This window comes from Pseudophryne corroboree, unplaced genomic scaffold, assembly GCF_028390025.1.
Source record: "Pseudophryne corroboree isolate aPseCor3 unplaced genomic scaffold, aPseCor3.hap2 scaffold_516, whole genome shotgun sequence".
Taxonomy (NCBI): Eukaryota; Metazoa; Chordata; class Amphibia; order Anura; family Myobatrachidae; genus Pseudophryne; species Pseudophryne corroboree.
In genome coordinates this window covers 183,307-207,366 of record NW_026970119.1, presented here as the reverse complement: position 1 = coordinate 207,366, position 24,060 = coordinate 183,307, and the positions used below count along the sequence as shown (strand labels likewise).

The window sequence follows — 24,060 nt, the reverse complement described above, 5'->3', positions numbered from 1 at the left end:
TGCAGTATGAACTTTTGCAAAGTGTCTCTGTGGCGCAATCAGTTAGTATGTACGGCTATTAACCAAAAGGTTGGTGGTTCAATCCCACCCAGGGACCTAATTGACCTTGTTATCAGATTTTGGTGATCTTTAAGTAGACAAGTCAAATTTCATACCCCCTGTTATGGTGTAGGGTACCTGGCCTTCTCTGATGTAATCAGAGTTAGATTTGATTCAGTGATTTTATAAAAACATCTAGGAAGCACAATTTAGCAGTGGGTTGCAGAGAAAAAGAAATATGCTGGCAAAAAAATCAAATTGCGTGATTAAACAGCTCTTTATTTTCTGGCTTTATTTTTATGCTAACAAATTTGTTCTCTGAAAAGTGTCCACAAAGCCAAGTCTCTGATTAACACCTTTGTAAGGATGGTTTTTCACCTATTACTAAATTAAACTTGCTTCATTGGAAAGGCAGCAAGATGCATCCTCATTTCAATGTCTACTGAAATAATACAGGTTGACACCAGGAAACATTAACGCCACTGCATCCTTGCTGCTTTCTCGTGTGGAAGTCTGTTTAATGTGAAAACAAGGTGATATCTAATTAGCACACAGGTAAGGAATTATGAAAATCTTTATTTAAGGGTGAAGATGTTTCTCACAAAATTGTTGCCCCAATGCATCATTGAAATTCAAGCTGGAAAGATGATTTTAATATATCACTTGTACATTTTGTATTGCTCTTCTGGTGACAATGTAGTTTTTTTGTCAATTACCATTTTAATAACAGGGTAAAGAAAATTAAGTGGATTTTTGAAAGAAAACTATACTGTCAATATACTATTAAAACAAATTAAAATGGTAAAAGTTATTGTACTTTAAGTAAAAATAAAAGAGCAAAAATATCAATCCCAGTTTTGATTACTTAAATTAACAAAAAAAATGCATATAGCAAAGGATAGTTTCAATCTGCCTACCTCTGGGTTATGGGTCCAGCATGCTTCCATTGCAGTACTCTGCTGCCCATGTAAGTGCAAGAGATCCTGAAGCACTCACTCATCATGGGAAAGTACCAATGTGTTTATTCGTTGGTTGATGGAAGAAACATCTTACAAAAACTCTCCAGATTATTGATTTTTTAATGTTTTTCTAGGAAACGTTCTAGATGTATGCTTATTAGCCTTTGTCAGGATGTACTTTTTGCAAAGTGTCTCTGTGGCGCAATCGGTTAGTGTGTTTGGCTATTAACCAAAAGGTTGGTGGTTCAATCCCACCCAGGGATGTAATTAACCTTGTGATCAGATTTTGGTGATATTTAAGTAGACAAGTCAAAATTTCAAACTTCCTCTTATGGTGTAGGGTACATGGCCTTCTCTGATGTAATCAGAGTTAGATTTGATTCAGTGATTTTATAAAAAACAGCTAGGAAGCACAATTTAGCAGTGGGTTGCAGAGAAAAAAAATATGCTGGCAGAAAAATCCAATCGAGTGATTAAACAGCTCATCATTTTCTGGCTTTATTTTTATGCTAACAAATTTGTTCTCTGAAAAGTGTCCACAAAGCCAAGTCTCTGATTAACACCTTTGTAAGGATGGTTTTTCACCTATTACTAAATTAAACTTGCTTCATTGGAAAGGCAGCGAGATGCATCCTCATTTCAATGTCTACTGAAATAATACAAGTTGACACCAGGAAACATTAACGCCACTGCATCCTTGCTGCTTTCTCATGTGGAAGTCTGTTTAATGTGAAAACAAGGTGATATATAATTAGCACACAGGTAAGGAATTAAGAAAATCTTTATTTAAGGGTGAAGATGTTTCTCACAAAATTGTTGACCCAATGCATCATTGAAATTCAAGCTGGAAAGATGATTTTAATATATCACTTGTACATTTTGTATTGCTCTTCTGGTGACAATGTAGTTTGTTTTTGTCAATTACCATTTTAATAATAGGGTAAAGAAAATTAAGTGGATTTTTGAAAGAAAACAATACTGTCAATATACTATTAAAACAAATTAAAATGGTAAAAGTTATTGTACTTTAAGTAAAAATAAAAGAGACAAAATATCAATCCCAGTTTTGGATTACTTTAATTAACAAAAAAAAATGCATATAGCAGAGGATAGTTTCAATCTGCTTACCTCTGGGTTATGGGCCCAGCATGCTTCCATTGCAGTACTCTGCTGCACATGTAAGTTCAAGAGATCCTGAAGCACTCACTCATCATGGGAAAGTACCAATGTGTTTCTTCGTTGGTTGATGGAAGAAACATCTTACAAAAACTCTCCAGATTATTGACTTTTTAAAGTTTTTCTAGGAAACGTTTTAGATGAATGCTTATTAGCCTTTGTCAGTATGGACTTTTGCAAAGTGTCTCTGTGGCGCAATCAGTTAGTATGTACGGCTATTAACCAAAAGGTTGGTGGTTCAATCCCACCCAGGGACCTAATTGACCTTGTTATCAGATTTTGGTGATCTTTAAGTAGACAAGTCAAAATTTCAAACCCCCTGTTATGGTGTAGGGTACCTGGCCTTCTCTGATGTAATCAGAGTTAGATTTGATTCAGTGATTTTATAAAAACAGCTAGGAAGCACAATTTAGCAGTGGGTTGCAGAGAAAAAAAATATGCTGGCAGAAAAATCCAATTGAGTGATTAAACAGCTCTTTATTTTCTGGCTTTATTTTTATGCTAACAAATTTGTTCTCTGAAAAGTGTCCACAAAGCCAAGTCTCTGATTAACACCTTTGTAAGGATGGTTTTTCACCTATTACTAAATTAAACTTGCTTCATTGGAAAGGCAGCAAGATGCATCCTCATTTCAATGTCTACTGAAATAATACAGGTTGACACCAGGAAACATTAACGCCACTGCATCCTTGCTGCTTTCTCATGTGGAAGTCTGTTTAATGTGAAAACAAGGTGATATCTAATTAGCACACAGGTAAGGAATTAAGAAAATCTTTATTTAAGGGTGAAGGTGTTTCTCACAAAATCGTTGCCCCAATGCATCATTGAAATTCAAGCTGGAAAGATGATTTTAATATATCACTTGTACATTTTGTATTGCTCTTCTGGTGACAATGTAGTTTGTTTTTGTCAATTACCATTTTAATAATAGGGTAAAGAAAATTAAGTGGATTTTTGAAAGAAAACAATACTGTCAATATACTATTAAAACAAATTAAAATGGTAAAAGTTATTGTACTTTAAGTAAAAATAAAAGAGCCAAAATATCAATCCCAGTTTTGGATTACTTTAATTAACAAACAAAAAAATGCATATAGCAGAGGATAGTTTCAATCTGCCTACCTCTGGGTTATGGGCCCAGCATGCTTCCATTGCTGTACTCTGCTGCACATGTAAGTGCAAGAGATCCTGAAGCACTCACTCATCATGGGAAAGTACCAATGTGTTTCTTCATTGGTTGATAGAAGAAACATCTTACAAAAACTCTCCAGATTATTGACTTTTTTAAGTTTTTCTAGGAAACGTTTTAGATGAATGCTTATTAGCATTTGTCAGTATGTACTTTTAGCAAAGTGTCTCTGTGGCGCAATCAGTTAGTGTGTACGGCTATTAACCAAAAGGTTGGTGGTTCAATCCCACCCAGGGACGTAATTGACCTTGTTATCAGATTTTGGTGATCTTTAAGTAGACAAGTCAAATTTCATACCCCCTGTTATGGTGTAGGGTACCTGGCCTTCTCTGATGTAATCAGAGTTAGATTTGATTCAGTGATTTTATAAAAACATCTAGGAAGCACAATTTAGCAGTGGGTTGCAGAGAAAAAGAAATATGCTGGCAAAAAAACCAAATTGCGTGATTAAACAGCTCTTCATTTTCTGGCTTTATTTTTATGCTAACAAATTTGTTCTCTGAAAAGTGTCCACAAAGCCAAGTCTCTGATTAACACCTTTGTAAGGATGGTTTTTCACCTATTACTAAATTAAACTTGCTTCATTGGAAAGGCAGCAAGATGCATCCTCATTTCAATGTCTACTGAAATAATACAAGTTGACACCAGGAAACATTAACGCCACTGCATCCTTGCTGCTTTCTCATGTGGAAGTCTGTTTAATATGAAAACAAGGTGATATCTAATTAGCACACAGGTAAGGAATTAAGAAAATCTTTATTTAAGGGTGAAGATGTTTCTCACAAAATCGTTGCCCCAATGCATCATTGAAATTCAAGCTGGAAAGATGATTTTAATATATCACTTGTACATTTTGTATTGCTCTTCTGGTGACAATGTAGTTTGTTTTTGTCAATTACCATTTTAATAATAGGGTAAAGAAAATGAAGTGGATTTTTGAAAGAAAACAATACTGTCAATATACTATTAAAACAAATTAAAATGGTAAAAGTTATTGTACTTTAAGTAAAAATAAAAGAGACAAAATATCAATCCCAGTTTTGGATTACTTTAATTAACAAAAAAAATGCATATAGCAGAGGATAGTTTCAATCTGCCTACCTCTGGGTTATGGGCCCAGCATGCTTCCATTGCAGTACTCTGCTGCACATGTAAGTGCAAGAGATCCTGAAGCACTCACTCATCATGGGAAAGTACCAATGTGTTTCTTCGTTGGTTGATGGAAGAAACATCTTACAAAAACTCTCCAGATTATTGACTTTTTAAAGTTTTTCTAGGAAACGTTTTAGATGAATGCTTATTAGCCTTTGTCAGTATAGACTTTTGCAAAGTGTCTCTGTGGCGCAATCAGTTAGTATGTACGGCTATTAACCATAAGGTTGGTGGTTCAATCCCACCCAGGGACCTAATTGACCTTGTTATCAGATTTTGGTGATCTTTAAGTAGACAAGTCAAAATTTCAAACTCCCTGTTATGGTGTAGGGTACCTGGCCTTCTCTGATGTAATCAGAGTTAGATTTGATTCAGTGATTTCATAAAAACAGCTAGGAAGCACAATTTAGCAGTGGGTTGCAGAGAAAAAAAATATGCTGGCAGAAAAATCCAATCGAGTGATTAAACAGCTCTTCATTTTCTGGCTTTATTTTTATGCTAACAAATTTGTTCTCTGAAAAGTGTCCACAAAGCCAAGTCTCTGATTAACACCTTTGTAAGGATGGTTTTTCACCTATTACTAAATTAAACTTGCTTCATTGGAAAGGCAGCAAGATGCATCCTCATTTCAATGTCTACTGAAATAATACAGGTTGACACCAGGAAACATTAACGCCACTGCATCCTTGCTGCTTTCTCATGTGGAAGTCTGTTTAATATGAAAACAAGGTGATATCTAATTAGCACACAGGTAAGGAATTAAGAAAATCTTTATTTAAGGGTGAAGATGTTTCTCACAAAATCGTTGCCCCAATGCATCATTGAAATTCAAGCTGGAAAGATGATTTTAATATATCACTTGTACATTTTGTATTGCTCTTCTGGTGACAATGTCGTTTTTTTGTCAATTACCATTTTAATAACAGGGTAAAGAAAATTAAGTGGATTTTTGAAAGAAAACTATACTGTCAATATACTATTAAAACAAATTAAAATGGTAAAAGTTATTGTACTTTAAGTAAAAATAAAAGAGCAAAAAAATCAATCCCAGTTTTGATTACTTAAATTAACAAAAAAAATGCATATAGCAAAGGATAGTTTCAATCTGCCTACCTCTGGGTTATGGGTCCAGCATGCTTCCATTGCAGTACTCTGCTGCCCATGTAAGTGCAAGAGATCCTGAAGCACTCACTCATCATGGGAAAGTACCAATGTGTTTATTCGTTGGTTGATGGAAGAAACATCTTACAAAAACTCTCCAGATTATTGATTTTTTAATGTTTTTCTAGGAAACGTTCTAGATGTATGCTTATTAGCCTTTGTCAGTATGTACTTTTTGCAAAGTGTCTCTGTGGCGCAATCGGTTAGTGTGTTTGGCTATTAACCAAAAGGTTGGTGGTTCAATCCCACCCAGGGACGTAATTAACCTTGTGATCAGATTTTGGTGATATTTAAGTAGACAAGTCAAAATTTCAAACCTCCTCTTATGGTGTAGGGTACATGGCCTTCTCTGATGTAATCAGAGTTAGATTTGATTCAGTGATTTTATAAAAAACAGCTAGGAAGCACAATTTAGCAGTGGGTTGCAGAGAAAAAAAATATGCTGGCAGAAAAATCCAATTGAGTGATTAAACAGCTCTTCATTTTCTGGCTTTATTTTTATGCTAACAAATTTGTTCTCTGAAAAGTGTCCACAAAGCCAAGTCTCTGATTAACACCTTTGTAAGGATGGTTTTTCACCTATTACTAAATTAAACTTGCTTCATTGGAAAGGCAGCAAGATGCATCCTCATTTCAATGTCTACTGAAATAATACAAGTTGACACCAGGAAACATTAACGCCACTGCATCCTTGCTGCTTTCTCATGTGGAAGTCTGTTTAATGTGAAAACAAGGTGATATCTAATTAGCACACAGGTAAGGAATTAAGAAAATCTTTATTTAAGGGTGAAGATGTTTCTCACAAAATCGTTGCCCCAATGCATCATTGAAATTCAAGCTGGAAAGATGATTTTAATATATCACTTGTACATTTTGTATTGCTCTTCTGGTGACAATGTAGTTTGTTTTTGTCAATTACCATTTAATAATAGGGTAAAGAAAATTAAGTGGATTTTTGAAAGACAACAATACTGTCAATATACTATTAAAACAAATTAAAATGGTAAAAGTTATTGTACTTTAAGTAAAAATAAAAGAGCCAAAATATCAATCCCAGTTTTGGATTACTTTAATTAACAAAAAAAAAAAGCATACAGCAGAGGATAGTTTCAATCTGCCTACCTCTGGGTTATGGGTCCAGCATGCTTCCATTGCTGTACTCTGCTGCACATGTAAGTGCAAGAGATCCTGAAGCACTCACTCATCACGGGAAAGTACCAATGTGTTTCTTCGTTGGTTGATGGAAGAAACATCTTACAAAAATTCTCCAGATTATTGACTTTTTAAAGTTTTGCTAGGAAACGTTTTAGATGAATGCTTATTAGCCTTTGTCAGTATGGATTTTTGCAAAGTGTCTCTGTGGCGCAATCAGTTAGTATGTACGGCTATTAACCAAAAGGTTGGTGGTTCAATCCCACCCAGGGACCTAATTGACCTTGTTATCAGATTTTGGTGATCTTTAAGTAGACAAGTCAAAATTTCAAACCCCCTGTTATGGTGTAGGGTACTTGGCCTTCTCTGATGTAAACAGAGTTAGATTTGATTCAGTGATTTTATAAAAACATCTAGGAAGCACAATTTAGCAGTGGGTTGCAGAGAAAAACAATATGCTGGCAGAAAAATCCAATTGAGTGATTAAACAGCTCTTTATTTTCTGGCTTTATTTTTATGCTAACAAATTTGTTCTCTGAAAAGTGTCCACAAAGCCAAGTCTCTGATTAACACCTTTGTAAGGATGGTTTTTCACCTATTACTAAATTAAACTTGCTTCATTGGAAAGGCAGCAAGATGCATCCTCATTTCAATGTCTACTGAAATAATACAGGTTGACACCAGGAAACATTAACGCCACTGCATCCTTGCTGCTTTCTCATGTGGAAGTCTGTTTAATATGAAAACAAGGTGATATCTAATTAGCACACAGGTAAGGAATTAAGAAAATCTTTATTTAAGGGTGAAGATGTTTCTCACAAAATCGTTGCCCCAATGCATCATTGAAATTCAAGCTGGAAAGATGATTTTAATATATCACTTGTACATTTTGTATTGCTCTTCTGGTGACAATGTAGTTTGTTTTTGTCAATTACCATTTTAATAATAGGGTAAAGAAAATGAAGTGGATTTTTGAAAGAAAACAATACTGTCAATATACTATTAAAACAAATTAAAATGGTAAAAGTTATTGTACTTTAAGTAAAAATAAAAGAGACAAAATATCAATCCCAGTTTTGGATTACTTTAATTAACAAAAAAAAATGCATATAGCAGAGGATAGTTTCAATCTGCTTACCTCTGGGTTATGGGCCCAGCATGCTTCCATTGCAGTACTCTGCTGCACATGTAAGTTCAAGAGATCCTGAAGCACTCACTCATCATGGGAAAGTACCAATGTGTTTCTTCGTTGGTTGATGGAAGAAACATCTTACAAAAACTCTCCAGATTATTGACTTTTTAAAGTTTTTCTAGGAAACGTTTTAGATGAATGCTTATTAGCCTTTGTCAGTATGGACTTTTGCAAAGTGTCTCTGTGGCGCAATCAGTTAGTATGTACGGCTATTAACCAAAAGGTTGGTGGTTCAATCCCACCCAGGGACCTAATTGACCTTGTTATCAGATTTTGGTGATCTTTAAGTAGACAAGTCAAAATTTCAAACCCCCTGTTATGGTGTAGGGTACCTGGCCTTCTCTGATGTAATCAGAGTTAGATTTGATTCAGTGATTTTATAAAAACAGCTAGGAAGCACAATTTAGCAGTGGGTTGCAGAGAAAAAAAATATGCTGGCAGAAAAATCCAATTGAGTGATTAAACAGCTCTTTATTTTCTGGCTTTATTTTTATGCTAACAAATTTGTTCTCTGAAAAGTGTCCACAAAGCCAAGTCTCTGATTAACACCTTTGTAAGGATGGTTTTTCACCTATTACTAAATTAAACTTGCTTCATTGGAAAGGCAGCAAGATGCATCCTCATTTCAATGTTTACTGAAATAATACAGGTTGACACCAGGAAACATTAACGCCACTGCATCCTTGCTGCTTTCTCATGTGGAAGTCTGTTTAATGTGAAAACAAGGTGATATCTAATTAGCACACAGGTAAGGAATTAAGAAAATCTTTATTTAAGGGTGAAGGTGTTTCTCACAAAATCGTTGCCCCAATGCATCATTGAAATTCAAGCTGGAAAGATGATTTTAATATATCACTTGTACATTTTGTATTGCTCTTCTGGTGACAATGTAGTTTGTTTTTGTCAATTACCATTTTAATAATAGGGTAAAGAAAATTAAGTGGATTTTTGAAAGAAAACAATACTGTCAATATACTATTAAAACAAATTAAAATGGTAAAAGTTATTGTACTTTAAGTAAAAATAAAAGAGCCAAAATATCAATCCCAGTTTTGGATTACTTTAATTAACAAACAAAAAAATGCATATAGCAGAGGATAGTTTCAATCTGCCTACCTCTGGGTTATGGGCCCAGCATGCTTCCATTGCTGTACTCTGCTGCACATGTAAGTGCAAGAGATCCTGAAGCACTCACTCATCATGGGAAAGTACCAATGTGTTTCTTCGTTGGTTGATAGAAGAAACATCTTACAAAAACTCTCCAGATTATTGACTTTTTTAAGTTTTTCTAGGAAACGTTTTAGATGAATGCTTATTAGCATTTGTCAGTATGTACTTTTAGCAAAGTGTCTCTGTGGCGCAATCAGTTAGTGTGTACGGCTATTAACCAAAAGGTTGGTGGTTCAATCCCACCCAGGGACGTAATTGACCTTGTTATCAGATTTTGGTGATCTTTAAGTAGACAAGTTAAATTTCATACCCCCTGTTATGGTGTAGGGTACCTGGCCTTCTCTGATGTAATCAGAGTTAGATTTGATTCAGTGATTTTATAAAAACAGCTAGGAAGCACAATTTAGCAGTGGGTTGCAGAGAAAAAAAATATGCTGGCAGAAAAATCCAATTGAGTGATTAAATAGCTCTTCATTTTCTGGCTTTATTTTTATGCTAACAAATTTGTTCTCTGAAAAGTGTCCACAAAGCCAAGTCTCTGATTAACACCTTTGTAAGGATGGTTTTTCACCTATTACTAAATTAAACTTGCTTCATTGGAAAGGCAGCAAGATGCATCCTCATTTCAATGTCTACTGAAATAATACAGGTTGACACCAGGAAACATTAACGCCACTGCATCCTTGCTGCTTTCTCATGTGGAAGTCTGTTTAATATGAAAACAAGGTGATATCTAATTAGCACACAGGTAAGGAATTAAGAAAATCTTTATTTAAGGGTGAAGGTGTTTCTCACAAAATCGTTGCCCCAATGCATCATTGAAATTCAAGCTGGAAAGATGATTTTAATATATCACTTGTACATTTTGTATTGCTCTTCTGGTGACAATGTAGTTTGTTTTTGTCAATTACCATTTTAATAATAGGGTAAAGAAAATGAAGTGGATTTTTGAAAGAAAACAATACTGTCAATATACTATTAAAACAAATTAAAATGGTAAAAGTTATTGTACTTTAAGTAAAAATAAAAGAGACAAAATATCAATCCCAGTTTTGGATTACTTTAATTAACAAAAAAAAAATGCATATAGCAGAGGATAGTTTCAATCTGCTTACCTCTGGGTTATGGGCCCAGCATGCTTCCATTGCAGTACTCTGCTGCACATGTAAGTTCAAGAGATCCTGAAGCACTCACTCATCATGGGAAAGTACCAATGTGTTTCTTCGTTGGTTGATGGAAGAAACATCTTACAAAAACTCTCCAGATTATTGACTTTTTAAAGTTTTTCTAGGAAACGTTTTAGATGAATGCTTATTAGCCTTTGTCAGTATGGACTTTTGCAAAGTGTCTCTGTGGCGCAATCAGTTAGTATGTACGGCTATTAACCAAGAGGTTGGTGGTTCAATCCCACCCAGGGACCTAATTGACCTTGTTATCAGATTTTGGTGATCTTTAAGTAGACAAGTCAAAATTTCAAACCCCCTGTTATGGTGTAGGGTACCTGGCCTTCTCTGATGTAATCAGAGTTAGATTTGATTCAGTGATTTTATAAAAACAGCTAGGAAGCACAATTTAGCAGTGGGTTGCAGAGAAAAAAAATATGCTGGCAGAAAAATCCAATTGAGTGATTAAACAGCTCTTTATTTTCTGGCTTTATTTTTATGCTAACAAATTTGTTCTCTGAAAAGTGTCCACAAAGCCAAGTCTCTGATTAACACCTTTGTAAGGATGGTTTTTCACCTATTACTAAATTAAACTTGCTTCATTGGAAAGGCAGCAAGATGCATCCTCATTTCAATGTTTACTGAAATAATACAGGTTGACACCAGGAAACATTAACGCCACTGCATCCTTGCTGCTTTCTCATGTGGAAGTCTGTTTAATGTGAAAACAAGGTGATATCTAATTAGCACACAGGTAAGGAATTAAGAAAATCTTTATTTAAGGGTGAAGATGTTTCTCACAAAATTGTTGCCCCAATGCATCATTGAAATTCAAGCTGGAAAGATGAATTGAATATATCACTTGTACATTTTGTATTGCTCTTCTGGTAACAATGTAGTTTGTTTTTGTCAATTACCATTTTAATAATATGGTAAAGAAAATGAAGTGGATTTTTGAAAGAAAACAATACTGTCAATATACTATTAAAACAAATTAAAATGGTAAAAGTTATTGTACTTTAAGTAAAAATAAAAGAGACAAAATATCAATCCCAGTTTTGGATTACTTTAATTAACAAAAAAAAAATGCATATAGCAGAGGATAGTTTCAATCTGCCTACTTCTGGGTTATGGGCCCAGCATGCTTCCATTGCAGTACTCTGCTGCACATGTAAATGCAAGAGATCCTGAAGCACTCACTCATCATGGGAAAGTACCAATGTGTTTCTTCGTTGGTTGATGGAAGAAACATCTTACAAAAACTCTCCAGATTATTGACTTTTTAAAGTTTTGCTAGGAAACGTTTTAGATGAATGCTTATTAGCCTTTGTCAGTATGGAATTTTGCAAAGTGTCTCTGTGGCGCAATCAGTTAGTATGTACGGCTATTAACCAAAAGGTTGGTGGTTCAATCCCACCCAGGGACCTAATTGACCTTGTTATCAGATTTTGGTGATCTTTAAGTAGACAAGTCAAAATTTCAAACCCCCTGTTATGGTGTTGGGTACCTGGCCTTCTCTGATGTAATCAGAGTTAGATTTGATTCAGTGATTTTATAAAAACAGCTAGGAAGCACAATTTAGCAGTGGGTTGCAGAGAAAAAAAATATGCTGGCAGAAAAATCCAATTGAGTGATTAAACAGCTCTTTATTTTCTTGCTTTATTTTTATGCTAACAAATTTGTTCTCTGAAAAGTGTCCACAAAGCCAAGTCTCTGATTAACACCTTTGTAAGGATGGTTTTTCACCTATTACTAAATTAAACTTGCTTCATTGGAAAGGCAGCAAGATGCATCCTCATTTCAATGTCTACTGAAATAATACAGGTTGACACCAGGAAACATTAACGCCACTGCATCCTTGCTGCTTTCTCATGTGGAAGTCTGTTTAATGTGAAAACAAGGTGATATCTAATTAGCACACAGGTAAGGAATTAAGAAAATCTTTATTTAAGGGTGAAGATGTTTCTCACAAAATCGTTGCCCCAATGCATCATTGAAATTCAAGCTGGAAAGATGATTTTAATATATCACTTGTACATTTTGTATTGCTCTTCTGGTGACAATGTAGTTTGTTTTTGTCAATTACCATTTTAATAAAAGGGTAAAGAAAATTAAGTGGATTTTTGAAAGAAAACTATACTGTCAATATACTATTAAAACAAATTAAAATGGTAAAAGTTATTGTACTTTAAGTAAAAATAAAAGAGCAAAAATATCAATCCCAGTTTTGATTACTTAAATTAACAAAAAAAATGCATATAGCAAAGGATAGTTTCAATCTGCCTACTTCTGGTTTATGGGTCCAGCATGCTTCCATTGCAGTACTCTGCTGCACATGTAAGTGCAAGAGATCCTGAAGCACTTACTCATCATGGGAAAGTACCAATGTGTTTCTTCGTTGGTTGATGGAAGAAAAATCTTACAAAAACTCTCCAGATTATTGACTTTTTAAAGTTTTTCTAGGAAACGTTTTAGATGAATGCTTATTAGCCTTTGTCAGTATAGACTTTTGCAAAGTGTCTCTGTGGCACAATCAGTTAGTATGTACGGCTATTAACCAAAAGGTTGGTGGTTCAATCCCACCCAGGGACCTAATTGACCTTGTTATCAGATTTTGGTGATCTTTACATAGACAAGTCAAAATTTCAAACCCCCTGTTATAGTGTAGGGTACCTGGCCTTCTCTGATGTAATCAGAGTTAGATTTGATTCAGTGATTTTATAAAAACAGCTAGGAAGCACAATTTAGCAGTGGGTTGCAGAGAAAAATAAAAATGCTGGCAAAAAAATCCGATTGAGTGATTAAACAGCTCTTCATTTTCTGGCTTTATTTTTATGCTAACAAATTTGTTCTCTGAAAAGTGTCCACAAAGCCAAGTCTCTGATTAACACCTTTGTAGGGATGGTTTTTCACCTATTACTAAATTAAACTTGCTTCATTGGAAAGGCAGCTAGATGCATCCTCATTTCAATGTCTACTGAAATAATACAAGTTGACACCAGGAAACATTAACGCCACTGCATCCTTGCTGCTTTCTCATGTGGAAGTCTGTTTAATGTGAAAACAAGGTGATATCTAATTAGCACACAGGTAAGGAATTAAGAAAATCTTTATTTAAGGGTGAAGATGTTTCTCACAAAATCGTTGCCCCAATGCATCATTGAAATTCAAGCTGGAAAGATGATTTTAATATATCACTTGTACATTTTGTATTGCTCTTCTGGTGACAATGTAGTTTGTTTTTGTCAATTACCATTTTAATAATAGGGTAAAGAAAATTAAGTGGATTTTTGAAAGAAAACAATACTGTCAATATACTATTAAAACAAATTAAAATGGTAAAAGTTATTGTACTTTAAGTAAAAATAAAAGAGCCAAAATATCAATCCCAGTTTTGGATTACTTGAATTAACAAACAAAAAAATGCATATAGCAGAGGATAGTTTCAATCTGCCTACCTCTGGGTTATGGGCCCAGCATGCTTCCATTGCTGTACTCTGCTGCACATGTAAGTGCAAGAGATCCTGAAGCACTCACTCATCATGGGAAAGTACCAATGTGTTTCTTCGTTGGTTGATAGAAGAAACATCTTACAAAAACGCTCCAGATTATTGACTTTTTTAAGTTTTTCTAGGAAACGTTTTAGATGAATGCTTATTAGCATTTGTCAGTATGTACTTTTGCAAAGTGTCTCTGTGGCGCAATCAGTTAGTGTGTACAGCTATTAACCAAAAGGTTGGTGGTTCAATCCCACCCAGGGACGTAATTGACTTTGTTATCAGATTTTGGTGATCTTTAAGTAGACAAGTCAAATTTCATACCCCCTGTTATGGTGTAGGGTACCTGGCCTTCTCTGATGCAATCAGAGTTAGATTTGATTCAGTGATTTTATAAAAACATCTAGGAAGCACAATTTAGCAGTGGGTTGCAGAGAAAAAGAAATATGCTGGCAAAAAAAAACAAATTGCGTGATTAAACAGCTCTTCATTTTCTGGCTTTATTTTTATGCTAACAAATTTGTTCTCTGAAAAGTGTCCACAAAGCCAAGTCTCTGATTAACACCTTTGTAGGGATGGTTTTTCACCTATTACTAAATTAAACTTGCTTCATTGGAAAGGCAGCAAGATGTATCCTCATTTCAATGTCTACTGAAATAATACAGGTTGACACCAGGAAACATTAACGCCACTGCATCCTTGCTGCTTTCTCATGTGGAAGTCTGTTTAATGTGAAAACAAGGTGATATCTAATTAGCACACAGGTAAGGAATTAAGAAAATCTTTATTTAAGGGTGAAGATGTTTCTCACAAAATTGTTGACCCAATGCATCATTGAAATTCAAGCTGGAAAGATGATTTTAATATATCACTTGTACATTTTGTATTGCTCTTCTGGTGACAATGTAGTTTGTTTTTGTCAATTACCATTTTAATAATAGGGTAAAGAAAATGAAGTGGATTTTTGAAAGAAAACAATACTGTCAATATACTATTAAAACAAATTAAAATGGTAAAAGTTATTGTACTTTAAGTAAAAATAAAAGAGACAAAATATCAATCCCAGTTTTGGATTACTTTAATTAACAAAAAAAAATGCATATAGCAGAGGATAGTTTCAATCTGCCTACCTCTGGGTTATGAGCCCAGCATGCTTCCATTGCAGTACTCTGCTGCACATGTAAATGCAAGAGATCCTGAAGCACTCACTCATCATGGGAAAGTACCAATGTGTTTCTTCGTTGGTTGATGGAAGAAACATCTTACAAAAACTCTCCAGATTATTGACTTTTTAAAGTTTTTCTAGGAAACGTTTTAGATGAATGCTTATTAGCCTTTGTCAGTACAGACTTTTGCAAAGTGTCTCTGTGGCGCAATCAGTTAGTATGTACGGCTATTAACCATAAGGTTGGTGGTTCAATCCCACCCAGGGACCTAATTTCCCTTGTTATCAGATTTTGGTGATCTTTAAGTAGACAAGTCAAAATTTCAATCCCCCTGTTACGGTGTAGGGTACCTGGCCTTCTCTGATGTAATCAGAGTTAGATTTGATTCAGTGATTTTATAAAAACAGCTAGGAAGCACAATTTAGCAGTGGGTTGCAGAGAAAAAAAATATGCTGGCAGAAAAATCCAATTGAGTGATTAAACAGCTCTTCATTTTCTGGCTTTATTTTTATGCTAACAAATTTGTTCTCTGAAAAGTGTCCACAAAGCCAAGTCTCTGATTAACACCTTTGTAAGGATGGTTTTTCACCTATTACTAAATTAAACTTGCTTCATTGGAAAGGCAGCAAGATGCATCCTCATTTCAATGTCTACTGAAATAATACAAGTTGACACCAGGAAACATTAACGCCACTGCATCCTTGCTGCTTTCTCATGTGGAAGTCTGTTTAATATGAAAACAAGGTGATATCTAATTAGCACACAGGTAAGGAATTAAGAAAATCTTTATTTAAGGGTGAAGATGTTTCTCACAAAATTGTTGACCCAATGCATCATTGAAATTCAAGCTGGAAAGATGATTTTAATATATCACTTGTACATTTTGTATTGCTCTTCTGGTGACAATGTAGTTTTTTTTTTGTCAATTACCATTTTAATAATAGGGTAAAGAAAATTAAGTGGATTTTTGAAAGAAAACAATACTGTCAATATACTATTAAAACAAATTAAAATGGTAAAAGTTATTGTACTTTAAGTAAAAATAAAAGAGCCAAAATATCAATCCCAGTTTTGGATTACTTGAATTAACAAACAAAAAAATGCATATAGCAGAGGATAGTTTCAAGCTGCCTACCTCTGGGTTATGGGCCCAGCATGCTTCCATTGCTGTACTCTGCTGCACATGTAAGTGCAAGAGATCCTGAAGCACTCACTCATCATGGGAAAGTACCAATGTGTTTCTTCGTTGGTTGATAGAAGAAACATCTTACAAAAACTCTCCAGATTATTGACTTTTTTAAGTTGTTCTAGGAAACGTTTTAGATGAATGCTTATTAGCATTTGTCAGTATGTTGTTTTGCAAAGTGTCTCTGTGGCGCAATCAGTTAGTGTGTACGGCTATTAACCAAAAGGTTGGTGGTTCAATCCCACCCAGGGACGTAATTGACCTTGTTATCAGATTTTGGTGATCTTTAAGTTGACAAGTCAAATTTCATACCCCCTGTTATGGTGTAGGGTACCTGGCCTTCTCTGATGTAATCAGAGTTAGATTTGATTCAGTGATTTTATAAAAACATCTAGGAAGCACAATTTAGCAGTGGGTTGCAGAGAAAAAGAAATATGCTGGCAAAAAAATCAAATTGCGTGATTAAACAGCTCTTCATTTTCTGGCTTTATTTTTATGCTAACAAATTTGTTCTCTGAAAAGTGTCCACAAAGCCAAGTCTCTGATTAACACCTTTGTAGGGATGGTTTTTCACCTATTACTAAATTAAACTTGCTTCATTGGAAAGGCAGCAAGATGTATCCTCATTTCAATGTCTACTGAAATAATACAGGTTGACACCAGGAAACATTAACGCCACTGCATCCTTGCTGCTTTCTCATGTGGAAGTCTGTTTAATGTGAAAACAAGGTGATATCTAATTAGCACACAGGTAAGGAATTAAGAAAATCTTTATTTAAGGGTGAAGATGTTTCTCACAAAATTGTTGACCCAATGCATCATTGAAATTCAAGCTGGAAAGATGATTTTAATATATCACTTGTACATTTTGTATTGCTCTTCTGGTGACAATGTAGTTTGTTTTTGTCAATTACCATTTTAATAATAGGGTAAAGAAAATGAAGTGGATTTTTGAAAGAAAACAATACTGTACCCAGTGGAGACTGGGTGCTTTTCAGGAGCTCTCCTGAGCTTTCTGACAGAAAGTATTTTGTTAGGTTTTTAATTTTCAGGGAGCACTGCTGGCAACAGACTCCCTCATCAAGGGACTGAGGGGAGAGAAGCAGCCCTACTCTCTGAGTTGCAAGGTCCTGCTTCTTAGGCTACTGGACACCATTAGCTCCAGTGGGATTGGTACGCAGGATCTCACCCTCGCCGTCCGTCCCAGAGCCGCGCCGCCGTCCCCCTCGCAGAGCCGGAAGATAGAAGCCGGGTGAGTATGAGAAGAAAAGAAGACTTCAGAGGCGGCAGAAGACTTCATGATCTTCACTGAGGTAACGCACAGCACTGCAGCTGTGCGCCTTTGCTCCCATACACCTCACATACTCCGGTCACTGTAAGGGTGCAGGGCGCAGGGGGGGCGCCCTGGGCAGCAATATAAACCTCTTTCGCAAAAATATAACATATATACAGCTGGGCACTTTATATATGTATAAGCCCCCACCAATTTTACAGTTTAAGCGGGACAGAAGCCCGCCTCCGAGGGGGCGGGGCTTCTCCCTCAGCACTCACCAGCGCCATTTTTTCTCCACAGCACCGCTGAGAGGAAGCTCCCCGGACTCTACCCTGCTTATACCACGTTAGACAAGAGGGTTGAAAAGAGGGGGGGGGGGCACATAATTCGCAAATTACATACAGCAGCACTACTGGGCAAACATTAAGTTACTGTTTTATTCCTGGGTTATATAGCGCTGGGGGGTGTGCTGGCATACTCTCTCTCTGTCTCTCCAAAGGGCCTTGTGGGGAAACTGTCTTCAGAAAAAGCATTCCCTGTGTGTGAAGTGTGTCGGTACACGTGTGTCGACATGTCTGAGGAAGAAGGCTATATTAGAGAGGAGCGGGAGCAAATGAATGTGGTGTCTCCGCCGACAGCTGATTGGATGGATATGTGGAATGTTTTAAATGCTAGTGTAAACTCATTGCACAAAAGATTAGACAAGGCAGAAGCTTTGGGACAGTCAGGGTTTCAACCCATGCCTGATCCTATGTTGCAGGGACTGTCAGGGTCTCATAAGCGCCCACTATCCCAGATTGTTGACACAGATACCGACACGGATTCTGACTCCAGTGTCGATTACGATGATGCAAAGTTACAGCCAAAATTGGCAAAATCCATTCGATTTATGATTATGGCAATAAAAGATGTTTTGCACATCACAGAGGAACCCCCTGTCGCTGACAAGAGGGTACATATGTACAAGGGAAAGAAGCCTGAGGTAACCTTTCCCCCCTCACACGAGCTGAACGAGTTATGTGAAAAAGCTTGGGAATCTCCAGATAAAAGACTGCAGATTTCCAAAAGAATTCTTATGGCGTATCCTTTCCCATCAACGGATAGGTTACGATGGGAATCCTCCCCTAGGGTGGACAAAGCATTAACACGCTTATCCAAGAAGGTAGCCCTCCCGTCCCAGGATACGGCTACCCTCAAAGAGTGTGCTGACCGCAAACAGGAGATTACCCTGAAGTCCATTTATACACATTCAGGTACCTTACTCAGACCGGCAATTGCGTCGGCCTGGGTGTGTAGTGCTGTAGCGGCATGGACAAATACCTTATCTGAGGGGATGGATAGCCTAGACAAGGATACTATTTTATTGACCCTGGGGCATATAAGAGATGCTGTCCTATATATGTGTGTATGCAAACTACAGGTGGTGCTGCAGGGCCCACACCCTTTTACTTGTCTTGTAGAGCAGCTCTGAAGCTGTTACAGTGCCCAGCTGCTGCAAGAAATCAGCTTGAATGCTTCAGGGGCTTGGGCATGGCCAACATGAGCCCCACACCGAAGGAGGGTGGGGGTGTTTAATGCAAACTTGGGGTTATCCAAGCGCCGCAAAAGGCCGCCATGCCCTGCATGCCCCTTTTCTCTTTTCATATACAGATGAGGGTTCCAGCCAACTTTGGCCCATTGCTTGGATGACATCACCGTATGCAAATCCGTCTGCTGCAGACCTTCCCCCAGGAATGCTTGCAATAGTTGTTGCATATGGTTTAATGTCTGAGGGTGCTTCAGTATTAGGCAGCCTTCCGCCCTCCCATGTTCATCTGAAAAGATGTGGTCTCCCTGCAGTTGTTGTCCCCAGACGAGAGTTCCCTTGTGCTTCCTCAGTTAAATCTCCTTAACTTGACGGGGGTGTGCCCGAGCAGCCACCCTCCCCAGCCCTATCCCAACACATACTTATCTTGCATATGAGATCTCTTGATCATGAAGATAGTTCTCACAGGTTGAGGTTCATCCTGGCCCCGCTCCCCGCTGGAGAGCGCTGATGGGGACAGCAGCGGGGCTTCAGCAGAAGGGTGAGTACGTGTGGCCAGAGACCTCCCTTCCCATGTGCAGGCCTGCAGAGTCTGCCGCGCAGGATGGGGCATGTGGCACTCTCCCTCCCAGGGGCTCTTCCAGATGTAGCTCCTCAGCAGTATTTTTCCCGGGCTGCGCGGCGCTCTCCCCGACTGGCATCCGCCCTGGAACACTGCCTTCCTCAACGCAACATCAGCAGGGGGCCCTGGCCTCATCACCATCCCAGGTCTTTCTCATGTATGTATCATGTATGTGTGTGTGATATATGTATGAATCATATATGTTTGTGATATCTATCTATCTATCTATCTATCTATCTATCTATCTATCTATCTATCGTATGTGTGTGTGTGTATATATATGTATCTACAATGTATGTATGTATCTATCTTGTATGTATGTGTTCTATCTATCTATCCTATCTATCGTGTGTGTGATATATGTATGTATCTATCATGTATGTGTTATATGTATGTATCACACCTTCCTCTATACATATACATACATACATACACACACACACACACACACACACACACCTATATCTGTACGTACACTGACATACACACACCAACATCTATACATTAACACGCTGACCCCTAAACGTACACCAACGTACCCACACCTGCATCTATACCTACACATGCTGACACGTGGACGTACACCGGCTTACCCACATGTGAATCTATACGTACATGTGCTGACACCTGGACATACACTGATGTACCCACACCTAACATCTATACATACCCATGCTAACACCTGGACGTATACAGACGTACCCACATTTGCATCCATGCATATATAGATGTAGGTGTGTGTACGTCAGTGTACGTCCAGGTGTCAACGCGTGTATGTATAGATGCAGGTGTGGGTACGTCTGTGTATGTCCAGGTGTCAGAATGTGTATGTATAGATGCAGGTGTGGGAAGGTCAGTGTAGGTTCAGGTGTCAGCGCGTGTATGTATAGATGCAGGTGCTTGTATGTCCAGATGTCAGTGCATGTATGTATAGATGCAAGTGTGGGTACGTCGGTGTATGTCCATTTGTCAGCGCGTGTATATATAGATGCAGGTGCTTGTATGTTGGTGTATGTCCAGGTGTCAGCATGTGTATGTATAGATGCAGGTGTGGGAATGTTGGTGTATGTCCAGGTGTCAGGGCGTGTATGTATGGATATTAGGTGTGGGTACATCAGTGTATGTCCAGGTGTTAGCGCATGTATGTATAGATGTATATATACACACACATACGATAGATAGATAGATAGATAGATATTATAAGGGCACGGTCGTGCCCTTATATTAAGGCTGAATCGAACAAACGGAATTCTCCCATAGGGAACTTCTGAGATGGGGGCATGGTGTTTTAGGGGCTACACCTCAAAACTGATTGGACGTACTGAGCTGAAATTTGGCCTGGGCGTGTAGAATCGTCACCCGGTGCTGCATGCCAAATTTCAGGGCAAAATAATAAAAAATGAGGAATTGGGAGTAACCTAAAGTTCCAACTGTCAGTTTTTTTCTGTGACTTCCTTTGTGGCTTTTTGACACCGTTTTCCTATAGAGTGAATTAGATATTTTTTGGGAAGGCATAACTCCGGATAGAGGACGAATTAAGACTTGGGGTTTGTTTTACTAGATAGAGTATGCCCCAGTGTAGTGCCTTTTGGGGTTGTGGTTTTTCAGAAAGTTATAGGGTTTTTTTAATTAAGAGAAATATGCCCCATTATAGAGATAGGGCTTTTCAATTTGTTGCGGCTGCGCAGTGGCCGCCAGGAGAGCGAGAGTGAGTGAGGGAAGGGGTCTCGTGCAGGCTGAGGTTATAAAAGTAGCTGCTGGCGGCAGGAGGAGAGCCAGCGGTTCCTGGGTGTGTGCACCTGCGGTCCCTTACAGACTGCAGCGACCCATTAGGACTGTGGAGGAGAGGGGTAGCGGCATAGCAGCCGCAGGCTTACCGAAAGTGCTCACTACTGAGCAATATGGTCCCCTTACCCGAAGTGGGAGCCGCAGCGGGAGGAATAGCTGGAGTTGCGCCGCAGGAGAAAGTCAGAGGACATCCAGAAGAGACATCCGGTGCAGCGCTGACTCCTGACTGACAGCGCTTGCCTACTGAGCGGTGTGGTACCCCCACACCTGAAGCGGGTGCGGGAGCGGCAGCGGCAGCCGGAGAAGACAGCTGTGCTGCACGGAAGAAGTCAGGCAGCAGCACCAGCGGGCTGAGGTGGGGAGGATCAGTATGGTCCCTTACGTGCGGCTCACATTCAGATCCATCCGGCTCCCTTCCCCTCCTCCCCTGCACCCTTAGCAGCCTGCCCCCACATCTCATTCACCCACCGCCGCAGACTCCTCCCCCACACGGTTATTATAATAAGGCCACCCCCCTACCCCCTTCCCTCCCTGCTGTGTGTCCAGCCACCCCCCCCCCCTCACCTGCTGTGTGTCCGGCCTACCCCCCCCCCTCACCTGCTGTGTGTCCAGCCCCCCCCCCCTCACCTGCTGTGTGTCCAGCCCCCCCCCTCACCTGCTGTGTGTCCGGCCTACCCCCCCTCCCTGCTGTGTGTCCAGCCACCCCCCCCTCACCTGCTGTGCGTCTGGCCTACCTCCCCCCCTCCCTGCTGTGTGTCCAGCCACCCCCCCCTCACCTGCTGTGCGTCTGGCCTACCCCCCCTCCCTGCTGTGTGTCCAGCCACCCCCCCCCTCACCTGCTGTGCGTCTGGCCTACCCCCCCCCCCTCCCTGCTGTTTGTCCGGCCTACCCCCCCCTCCCTGCTGTGTGTCCAGACCCCCCCCCTCACCTGCTGTGTGTCCAGCCACCCCCCCCTCACCTGCTGTGTGTCCGGCCTACCCCCCCCTCCCTGCTGTTTGTCCGTCCACCCTCCCCTCCCCTGCTGTGTGTCCGGCGGCCTACCCCCCCCCCCTCCCTGCTGTGTGTCCGGCCTACCCCCCCCTCACCTGCTGTGTGTCCAGCCCCCCTTTCACCTGCTGTGTGTCCAGCCCCCCCCTCCTCCCCTGCTGTGTGTCCGGCCTACCCCCCCCTCCCTGCTGTTTGTCCGGCCACCCTCCCCTCCCCTGCTGTGTGTCCGGCCACCCTCCCCTCCCCTGCTGTGTGTCCGGCCACCCTCCCCTCCCCTGCTGTGTGTCCGGCCACCCTCCCCTCCCCTGCTGTGTGTCCGGCCTACCCCCCCCCCCTCACCTGCTGCGTGTCCAGCCCCCCCCCCCTCACCTGCTGCGTGTCCAGCCCCCCCCTCACCTGCTGCGTGTCCAGCCCCCCCCTCACCTGCTGCGTGTCCAGCCCCCCCCCTCACCTGCTGTGTGTCCAGCCCCGCCCCCCTCACCTGCTGTGTGTCCAGCCCCCCCTCAACTGCTGTGTGTCCAGCCCCCCCTCAACTGCTGTGTGTCCAGCCCCCCCTCACCTGCTGTGTGTCCAGCCCCCCCCCTCACCTGCTGTGTCCAGCCCCCCCCCTCACCTGCTGTGTGTCCAGCCCCCCCCAACTCACCTGCTGTGTGTCCAGCCACCCCCCCTCCCCTGCTGTGTGTCCGGCCTACCCCCCCCCCTGCTGTTTGTCCGGCCACCCTCCCCTCCCCTGCTGTGTGTCCTGCCTACCCCCCCTCCCTGCTGTGTGTCCAGCCCCCCCCCCCCTCACCTGCTGTGTGTCCGGCCTCCCCTCCCCCCCCTCCCCTCCCCTGCTGTTTGTCTGGCCACCATCCCCTCCCCTCCCTCTGTGTGTTCGGCAACTCCCCCCTCTTCCTGCTGTGTTCGGCCACCCCCTACCCCCTCCCCTCCCTGCCGTGTGTCCGGTCACCCTCCCCTCTCTGCTGTGTGTCCAGCCACCCCCCCCCCTCTCTGCTGTGTGTCCGGCCACCCCCCCCAGACACGCAGCGCCTGACACACACAGACATGCAACGCCTGACATGCATACGCATATGCAGCGCCTGACACACACGCACACACACAGCACCTGACACACACACACACACACACACACACACACAGCACCTGACACACACGCACACACACAGCACCTGACACACACACACAGCACCTGACACTAACACGGACCTGACACACGCGCATACACTCACACGCAGCACCTGACACACACGCAGCACCTGACACACGCACACACAGACGCAGCACCTGACACTCACACGGACCTGACACACACGCACACACTCACACGCGGCGCCTGACGCACATAGACACGCGGCGCCTGGCGCACACGCGGCGCCTGACGCACACGCGGCGCCTGACGCACACGCGGCGCCTGACACACACGCACAGGCAGCGCCTGGCACACACGCACAGGCAGCGCCTGGCACACACGCACAGGCAGCGCCTGGCACACAAGCAGCGCCTGACACACACAGACACGCAGCGCCTGACACACACAGACACGCAGCGCCTGACACACACAGACACGCAGCGCCTGACGCACAGGCAGCGCCTGACACACACGCAGCGCCTGACACACGCAGCGCCTGACACACGCAGCGCCTGACACACACACGCACCTGAC

General features: G+C 40.7%; 2 non-coding genes across 2 annotated transcripts; both read left to right on the top strand.

The window, feature by feature from the left end:
- The first annotated feature begins 1,188 nt into the window (after nucleotides 1–1,188).
- Nucleotides 1,189–1,262, top strand: TRNAN-AUU (transfer RNA asparagine (anticodon AUU)). The gene has a single exon. It is a non-coding gene; the product is annotated as a tRNA-Asn (tRNA).
- A 4,598-nt stretch (nucleotides 1,263–5,860) lies between these two features.
- Nucleotides 5,861–5,934, top strand: TRNAN-AUU (transfer RNA asparagine (anticodon AUU)). Its single transcript has one exon. It is a non-coding gene; the product is annotated as a tRNA-Asn (tRNA).
- Nucleotides 5,935–24,060: the final 18,126 nt, after the last annotated feature.